The 10,120-nt window shown below is 50.0% G+C and overlaps 1 long non-coding RNA gene across 1 annotated transcript; it reads right to left on the reverse strand.

The window, feature by feature from the left end:
• Positions 1-440: 440 nt before the first annotated feature.
• On the reverse strand, positions 441-7,984 carry LOC307097084. Its single transcript, XR_013813334.1, has 4 exons — positions 7,352-7,984; positions 5,149-5,252; positions 4,798-4,856; positions 441-2,483 (listed from the first exon to the last, which is right to left on the reverse strand). It is a non-coding gene; the product is annotated as an uncharacterized lncRNA (long non-coding RNA).
• Between the last annotated feature and the right edge of the window lie 2,136 nt (positions 7,985-10,120).

Consider the following 10,120-nt stretch of genomic DNA (forward strand, 5'->3'; position numbering starts at 1 on the left):
GCTAGCTGACCGAACAACCTTGTGTTTGCCTTTGAGGAAAAGAGCCTCATGTGATCGTCGGAACTTCAGCCAGAGGACACACGTGGGCAGAGTCTCCAAGTGCCATAGGCAACAAGCCCCATGTGAGGGCAGAGACATGACATCATCAATAGTCATTGCTGCTCCAAACACACCTCTGGTGGAGCCTGAGGTGCCCCTGGAGTGATGGAGGTTCCCATTCCCTTGTAGCAAAGTCAGGAGTCCCAGCCATGGAGAGGTGAGGAGGCTTAAGTGGACATTTCCAGGGTGGTCCTCACCCTGAGATCTTGACCCTTGAGGTTATACAGGTAATTAAGCTTCTGAGTCTCACACTCAGATCTCATATGTTTTCCACCAAAAGGTTTGATGCCTGACAGGGTTCCAGAAAAATGCATACTATTGTCTGTGGTAGCCATGTCTTTAATCAGCTAGTCATACAGCAACGCCTTAACTGTGAGGTTATTTCATCTGTAATGCCTAGATCTGACACCTAATGAGTGCTAAACAAGTGTTGATAGAATGAATAATCACTCTGATTTGAAAGGATGTTTATTGAGTTCTTTACTCCAGCAAACACAGGAAACCACTGTTTATTAGCCCTTTCACTCTAATTTTTCAGAGTTTGCAGAGGTTTCTTTGCAGGGCTTCATCACCATGCCAACCAGATATAAAGATCGCCCTCATCAACTCACCTGTACTACCTTTGATCCCATGCACTCATGTTCTCCAATGTTTCTAATAGAAGACACACTTCTAATCATAGTCACGTAGACCAGAAGAAATGGAAAACTCCACCTATGCTAGAACCTGTGTCTACTAGGATCATGAAAGGATAGAGTCATGTTCATCCTTAATTTCCCTCCCTGGCTCTCCCTGGCTCACTCCTCCCTTTCTGATAGGCCAGCCTCAGAGGGTCTCCAGGAGCACCTGTGGGCCCTTTGCCCTGGAGAAAACCTCAGCTCCTTATTACAAAGATGTTACTCACTGATGGCCCCACTCTCTCTTCCCTGCTTCTAGGACAGGGGTTGGATCTCTTCTATCATCTTACTTCCCTAGTGGATCTCCAAGTGGGACCAGGAATGCATGGAGAGGTCCAGCCAGGAGGAAACATCCCCTCCACAACCATCTTCCCAAACTCCTTTCACTTTCCCCACCTCAAATGCCTCACTTTCCCCAAACAATCATAAAATAGAAGCACGATTCAGGATGGAAAGGTCTCTGTGAAGTACGTAAATGCAGGCTATCTACCACAATGCACTGTTATCACACATTCATAACCATGTTTATAACTACAGGGTCCTGGCCTTGCTTTTGCTTCAGAGACACTGACTTCATAAATGCCCCTAAGGCAATACAGGCTAGAGCTAGGTCTTCAGAGCATGGCAGGGATTAAGTGAAGATGAAAGACCAGCCCCATTCACCGGGAAGTCTCCCTAACATGGACTGTGAAGAAATCCTGGTCAGTCCTCCCCAGCTCAGAACAATCAACAAGCCCTTCCTCACTCTCAGTGAAGTCAAATGCAACAGCTTCACACAGTGAAGACGGCCACAGTTGACTTGGGTGAGAAACAGCCTTTCCCATCCATGACAATGGCCCAGCAGGGAGGGTGAACTCTGATGAGCATCTGGTTGACCACAACTGAGGCTGGAACAGTCATTTCTGCTGACACGACCATCTCCCTCTCTCCCCAAAACACTTCCTCTGTTATCAGACAGAGCGAAGCCAGGAAAAAGCCTGGGAGTCGAGTGTTTACTTGGCAGTTGAGTGTTGATAAAATGTTGGCCTTGGTGTGGCTGTGGGCCCGGCGACAGGGAGAATCGAGGAGCAGGTGATAGCTCTTAAACAATACCCGCTTCGGGGTGTTCCGCCCAGCGTCTGATCACTTACCCCCAATACTTGGCTCAGGAGGGCCGTGTTTATGTGGAGTCCGGCTCAGGGTCACTTGGTTGAGTGACAGCCATTGGTGCGGGTCCCACAGTGAGAGTCCTGATGCCAAGAGAGATTAGGAGCTCGCCAACAGGAAAGGAAGGAACAAAAAGAGCCGCCCAAGTCACAGACGTTGCCAGGTTGCTGGGCTGATAGGAGCTTGTGTCTACTTGCGGAAAATTAAAATCAGTCTCTTGTCCAGTCAAAATAATCTTCAGACTGTCTGCAAACCAGAGATGGTAGCATGAATTTATAGGCCTTTTTTCATATTGCGAGTGCAGAGAGCAGAGAGTGAGTGGCGTAGCAAAGAGCCAACTTAAGACTTAAGGCTTCACTCTATTGAGACCAGAGCCCTTCTTTGCCGAGGCAAAACAACAACAATAGTGACAGTAACTATGATCACAGTTATTGCCATCATGATGACAGTGCATTCAATAAACCTCCGCTGAGCTGTTTGCTTCCTTCTGCTGCTGGTTATACTTTCTGGCTCCCTTGGGGTTTGCTGGAACAATGTGGCCAATACTAGATTCATGTCCCTCTGACACAAAAAAGAAAGCAAATGATCTCAAGTTTTACAGCCTGAATAATCTCCTCAGACAATAAAAGGACTAAAGATGTTTGCACAAAAGTTAAACCATCACACAAAAGGATATTCCTCTTTGACCCACCTTCTCCCTGAAACCTAAAAGAATGAAAAGATCTGAGTGTTGAGAAACCCATGTTTTCCTCCTGGCTGTGCCAAGAGTTGGCACCGTGAGTTGGCACCGTGTCCTCTTGGGTCCAGGAAGGGGCTGTGCCTGCTGTGCCCACCTGGGCAGGAGAGGTGGAGCCCTCTGAGGTCCACCTGCCCCACAGAAGCAAGGCCTATGAGTGCTGCTACTGAGTCTTTTGCAAGGATACACATTACATAATCATCCAGTTTGTAGGAATTATCCTTAGAGGAATAGGAACTGTGGGTGGGAAAATAAAAACACAAGTGGAAAAAGACAGAAATGTCTCTTTTGTTTTATTCTTCATCTTTAATGACTGAGGACCCACAGTTGCCCTAGTGTCTGGTGTCACAGATTGAGCATCCCACGCCCTGGAACACAGCCATCCCTGATCGTCAGGACACGTAGCACTAGAGACTTATTCAGGGAGTTTTTTTCCAGACGGACCAGGGATTAAATCAGCAGGGCAGGAGTAAGAGGGAGGGTGGAACCATAAATGAGGCAGAGAGGGCAGGAAACTGGGACTTGCATAGTAGACACCATGATGCCTGGCCCCAACTCCCCCTCACGCACCCGCAGCTGCAGGCAGAGCCGTCAGCCCCTTCTCAGGTGGCCTTCGTGGCAGAGGAGGCCTGACCAGGTGGCCCACAGGCAATGACAGATCAGCATCGTGATAAAGCCCAGCACAGTGTCAGCCACCCCCGCATCACGCTGAACTTCTCCCTCTTCCCACGCATGCTCTCCTTGTCCTCCTTCCGCTGGTTTCAGTCTCTTAATGAGCGTTCTATGCTCTAGACTCCATCTCAGAGTCTGCTCCCAACTTGTGACAAGTAGGAAATAGAACAGATGGGATCATCCGAGATGAGGCAAATGAGAAGGGCAGGGGACAGACCTGCCTGCCTTTGAACTGTCATCACCTCTCCTTGTCTGACTGCGGGCAGACTCTGGAGCACAGCGGAAAGCATACAGAAGTGAGGTCCCTGCGCCTGGCGTTCATCCCAGCTGTTGCTCACAACTGAATGGTCTTGGACTAACAACCTCCCAGGGCCCCTGCTCACCCATTGGCAAATGGGGAGACGAATGAGCTCACCTGAGAGCTGAGTCCTTGAGAGGGTCTATTAAGATAATGGATGTGGATGCGCACGGGGAACCATACACTCCATCTGCTAGTGACCATTTCTCTCCCCGCCAACCACAGCTGGGAGAGCCAGGAGGGGCTTGACAACCACAGCCTGAAAGGAGGAGTCTCCACCCTGCCTTCCCGTTCCCGGGATGGTAGGGTGATTGCGGGGGACCCGAGGGGCCAGAATCGATGGGAGCGGGGACCGTGTTGGCTCATTAAACTCTCATGCCATAGGTCCGTGTTTGGCAAACTGCAGCTCGCGAGCCACATGCGGTTCTTTGGCCCCTTGAGTGTGGCTCTTCCACAAAATACCACGGCCTGGGCGAGTCTCTTTTGAAAAAGTGGCATTAGAAGAAGTTTAAGTTTAAAAAATGTGGCTCTCAAAAGAAATTTCAATCGTTGTACTGTTGCTATTTGGCTCTGTTGACTAATGAGTTTGCCGACCACTGCCATAGGTAATATCGAGTACCTGCTACCTGCCAGGCAGCATGCCAGTCCTTCGTGGTGCTCACATGGGGGCATGGACATGCACTAAACAACCCCACAAATAAAAACCTCCCACAGGGAAATGATCCATGTAAGAGGAGTCACGAGGGCCTCCCTGAGGAAGTGACTCTTGAACTGGGAGACAAATGATGGGTTGGAGTTGTGTTGAGAAAGAAGGGAGGAAGGCTATCCCTAAATCTGAGAAAATGCAAGTGCAGAAGAATTCCAACCCCCATGTGGAGAGCAGTAGGCGGCACAGGACCTGGAAGAGGGCTGGAGACGCCTGCAGAAGCTGGGAGTGAGTTGTGGGAAGGGCTGTAGTGATGGGTGAGGACCACATGGGGTAATCCCTGGCAAGTGAGTTAAAGACTGTTAGTTTTATCCTAAATGCAATGGGGAGCCATAGATGGTTTCACATAGAGCATTCAGATGATTATCTTGGCTTCACAGAAAAGGAGGTGGGAGAGAGGCCAGAGTGGTTGATATTAGTGACAGGTGTCATTAATTGATTTAGTAATGACTGGCACACTTACCAGTAATTAAATGAAGTAGGCATCTAATGAAACAGGTACCATTAGGATCCTGATTTTAACTATGAAGAAATGAAAACACAGAGAGAATAAGTAAGGATTCCAAGCAGGTTATCTGGTTGCAAAGCTCCACATTTAACCACACAAAACTAGATAATGGGTAGACCAGATGGATGGCTATTTCAGGATCTAAGTTGGGTAGTAGCATGAGCATGAGGCGCTGAGGCATGGATGTATTTTGAAGAGAAGTAGGAAATTAAAAGACAAGACAGAATTCAGTTGTAGATTGATTATAGGGACCTGGGGAGCTGGACTCAGGGACATGCCGGGGTGGAAGTCAGGGGTGCTACTCACAGATGCAGGGCACAGGAAGCAAGCCAGGTTTGCGGTGTGTGGGGGCTGGGACAGGCGGCAGGGGACAGCATGAGTCCACTTGGACCTGCTGAGCACTGAGGTACCTAGGTGACATATTTGATAGTACTGAATTATTATCAAGAGACATGGTTCTAACCTCCCACAAGATTGCCGCTCTTGCTACTTGGTTCTGACCAATCTGTCATATTCATGAATTTAACGTAAGATCGCAAGTGTGAATTCTTGCAAGCATAGTGGCCCTGCGCCCCAAGGACCTCTGGGAGGACCGTCCGGGAGAGGAATGCTCCTGGAAGCGCAGATGTTTGTCCCTGTTCCGCCACAACAATGTGTGCCTTCACTTCCTTTAAGGAAGCCCCACCCTGGGAGCTTGCTGGAGAGAGGAAGAAGTCAGGCAGAGGGAAAGGAGTTTATTTGAAGAGCGTCCCAGACACTGAAGGGCCATTTTCCCACATGAATAATGGAGGGAGCCATCCCCTCTACGGCAAATCCTTCTCCTTCCTCACCGCTGGCTCCCGGGGGAGGTCAGCACCTCCTGGGACCCCTGAGGAGTGTTTTGCCTCCATTGAGGGGTTTTCTTTGCTGAGGCCTCCAGTCCCAGAGGCTCTGGACCCCATGTGTGTGGCCCCATCTGGGGTGCTAGGCCAGGCAGCTAAGTCACATGCTTTCCTGCTGCCCAGGACACTAGAGACTTCTGACCTTGAGAGTAGGACAGGAAATGGGGCAGCCAAGACCCTGATGGCTGGAAGGAAAGAGGGAGACCCCAAACCCTGGGAAGGAAGCATCTCTGCTTATGACACCTTGGGGAGCACAATCGTGCCTGACTTGGGGACAGGACTTCCTCGGGGAGGGAGAGTTCTACAGACAGGTCTCCCCTTCCCTGCAGCCACGGCACCAGCCACCCTCAAGGAGGAGCACAGTGTCTGCTGAGATGCCTCGAGATGCTGTCACTTTCACATTCGGAACAAGGAGCTGTCACTGTGTGCATATCCATGGAGGACGCGTGCGTGACGCATGCGTGAAGAATGCGATGTTGTACGAGCTAGTTTGTCCCAAGCCTCACCCTCCTGCTGGGGACTGCCCCGGGGAAAAGGGGAAAAGCCCAGGCGGTTCTAGCAGCAGCATGCTGCTCCTTGTCCTTGAACTTTCCCTTCACATCTCCCTTCCCATGGGCCTCCAAGCTGATTTTTGCAAAAAGTAGTCAGTGACTGACAGTCGGTAAACCTGGTCTAGACCTTCCAGGAGTCGCCTCCCTGAACCTCTTCCTCCCTGCCTGCAGTATTCTTAGTGATGCAGATGTGGGAGCTCTTTGTGTTTTTTAAATATGCTCCCTTGGGATTGAAATGTTGGTGTTGAACAGCTGGTCTAACAAGGGTAACGCTATGAAAGGAACGTTAATGTTGGGTATTAATTCTCTAAAAAACAAACAATAAGCCCCTCTGGTGTGGCTCATTGGTTGAGGTCATGGCTTGATTCCCGGTCAGGGCACATGCCTGGGCTGCAGGCTAGATCCCCAGTAGGGAGTGTGCAGAACTCTCTCTCATCATTGGTGTTTCTCTCTCCCCCTCTCCCTGCCTCCCTCTGAAATCAATAAAAATATATTTTTAAAAAGGAAAAAAAAATAAACAATTAAAAACTGGGCTCAAGTCGAGAGAGAGAGAGAGAGAGAGAGAGAGAGAGAGAGAGAGAGAAACAAGTAGCTAAATTTCCCAAGATTGCCACTATATGCATCTAAGTGGGAGGAAAAAAATTCATGAGCACAGTTTTAAAAAAAATAATCGTTGTTTAAAAAGAAAAGAAAAAAAAGCTGAGCTTATACTTTTTGTGTGCCGGGAGAGAGAGGAGAGACAAAAAGCCTGTGCACCTGACCCCTCGCTACCCTTTCACCCGACGGGAGGAGCTCACGTGTCTGGAACTCACGGGCTGGGCTTCATCAGCCACCCCTACGTCCCTGTTTCCTGGAATCTGCTAAAAGAAAATGGCCAGCCAGCCAAGATATTTGACTGAGGTTTGTTAAGAAAACATAGTCTCCGTTTGGGTTGTTTTCTGAGAGGAGGGTCAGAGAGATGTGGTTTAAGTGAGAAAATTGCTCGTGGACAGCTATGGAAACAATGACTCTTTGCGCTGTCCCGCAGGCCCTGGCTGGAGCTGCCGGGAGCAGAGTGGAGCAGTGTTTGCAAATTACCTGGGGACCGCTGGCGGGGTGGACAGCCCGTCCTGGAGGCTGGAGCCAAGAAAACATCATTCCGTGTCAGCTATCAGGGTAATTCCATAGCCGGAGCGTGCACTGAGGTCCTGAAGTGGAAGGTGGGAAGGTTCTGCTCTCTGGAGCCTGGCTAGACTTCAGAATGAAACAGGAGAATCCACTTTATCTGATTTGTCGCCCACACTCCCCAGAGAAGAACGTAGTTCACATCTCTGACGTCTACCCAGAGCGAACCTCAAAGGGCTTTGATTTCATGCTCTTTTTTAAGGTCATGTCAACCAAAGTCTAAACTGTTCAACTTGACCTTGAAGATGGTTTTAGGCAGTTCAAGTCGAAGGTATAAAAACATGAATAGTTTCCATAACTCTGAATCAACCTGGTGAGTAAGAGTAATGATTCTAAAACGCAGATAATTTTACTTATCTGACAAGCAGGATTTGCTTTCTTCTCTCTTCTTTGCATGAATCCTTTGTAGCATAGGAAGTGGATATTAATAAAGGAAGGGAGCAGAGGACATCAGACATTAGTAAGCATCATCCACTAGGGGACCACAGCATAGCCCTGCAAGGGGATTAACGCCCTCCTTTCCCTGTGGAGGAGGAAGGACACTTTCCATCCTCCAGGGCACAGCCATCCATATTGTTTATTGAAGGAAGCTACACCAATAAAAGAGAAAGATGTGAATTGACTGTACCTCCGTGACGCCCACCAGCCAATCAGGAGTGAGTATGCAAATTAACCCAACAAAGATGGTGGGTTAATTTGCATACACAGGCGCTGAGTGGCTGGGGGTGGGACGCAAGCATTCCACACCGCCCCAGCCGCTCAGGGCCTCTGGGCAGCATGGGAAGGCGGAAAGGCAGCTCCGGACCGGAGCAAAGGCAGTGCCGGCAGCCAGGGGAGAAAGGCCCATTCTTACACAAATCTTCATGCATCAGACCACTAGTAAACAATAAAGGGAAAACTCCCTGGCTGAGGACATGCCCAGTAGAAGCCATGATGGCACAGGAGAATGTCCTTCTGCTATGAGGTATGCACAGTAGGAACTAAGATGGTGATTATAAGGGGTGGAACCTAGCCCTAGAAAAGGCTCGGATTGGATAAGGGACGCTGGACCCCAGAAGATCTAGAAAATGGATTGGTTAGGGGGAGGATCCAACACAAGCCGATCAAGTATTGGGAAGTTGATTGGTTAGTTTGAGTGGGTACCTGATCATTCCCAAGCTGGAGATAATATAATCCAAGCTTAATAAAGCCCTCTCTTTCCCTCTCTCTCTTTCTCTCTCCCTCTCTCCCCATTCATTCACACATTCTCTCTCCATAGCAGCCGCCTCTGGCCCAGCAGCTACACAGACTCCAAATTCAGGCCCCAAGCACCAGCCTGGGTTCAGCAATGCAGTGCCAGCAGAGCGCAGCGGGAACACAGGCTACATTAGCCGGAGGAGGACAGGGACTGAGCGGGACTGAACCAGGCACAGCATGTGTGCACACTGGCCTTTCTTCTGGGCTTGATGGAGACAAGGCTGGACTCTTCCCACAGCGGGATGGACGGAGATGATACATCCGGAACTGGGGCAGCCTTCCATGTCTTTCCCAATAAATCTCACCACAACTTCAACCCCCATACGTGGGTCCCGGACATGCTTTCCTTGAGCCTCCATGAAAAGACCCCATTTCCACCAGCAACAGTATCATGTGTCTGTCACCCTCTGTCTTCTGGGGGATAAACTGAGATCATGTAACATTTGCTTTTATATTTGGGGTTAGAGATGCAAAAAATTTCTGCCTAATCACCTTCACTAATCAGCGGAGATCATGAGGCTCAAACGGTGAGGAGGGTCATTCATATAGTCATTCATCAACAGTTCCTTCATTCACTGTGCCTATCAATGTGTGCTCATCCCTGCAGGATGCCTGATGCTGGGCTGGGCTTTGGGCAGGACGAATGGGCAAGACCCCACCCCGAATACAAAGAGCTTTCTGGCTCCTCAGCAACATCCGTAGCACACGGGAAGTCAGGGGTGGGGGTGCTTACTTCTCACGAACGTCCCAGAGAGGGAGAGCACTGAGGTTGGGCCTGGAAGGATGGAGGGGTCCTTGGCAGGGAGAAATACAGCGCCCGGGAGCTCTGGGTGGAGGATTTGACAGAATGAGCAAGCTGAGGCCGCCAGGAATCGGGAAAACGGAGTAGCTAACGTGGTGGCTGTCTGGAAGAGGTAGAATGGCGTGGCGGGTGATTACTGCCAAATGGCAAAACATTGAGAACCTTTATATATATAGTAGCTGGGAACAGAAATGGAATGAGTGGGGACAGGAAAAGGATCTGGGAGAAGTTTAGTCTGGTTTCAGTATGAAGACTGGATTAACGAGATGGATGGAGGTGCAGACCCGGGCAGAAGTCCGAGAGCGGGGCAGTGAGGTGCTAAAGTGGGGCGTCACTGGGGAAGGAAAGAGGAGATGGTCTGAGGAAGGTGCTCTAGACCAGGAAGCCAAGCTCCTGGGCTTAGTCCTGGTCCTAGGCGGGGCAGCTGTGTGACCAAGATTCAACTCCTCTGGCTCCCAGTTCCTCCAGGGGGGAGGGGAGGGGAACTGGACATCCTGGATGGCAGAACCCCCTGTCACCCTTCTGCAACGTTGTGGGGAAGACAGCTCGACTAGTTTGGAAAAGAGACACTCGGAGCTGGAGATGACCTGGGGGGGGGGGGGAGTCCCACACTTTGGTGTAGGTCAGAATTACCTGGCAGCTTG

Source organism: Cnephaeus nilssonii, assembly GCF_951640355.1.
Source record: "Cnephaeus nilssonii genome assembly, chromosome: 3".
Lineage (NCBI taxonomy): Eukaryota > Metazoa > Chordata > Mammalia > Chiroptera > Vespertilionidae > Cnephaeus > Cnephaeus nilssonii.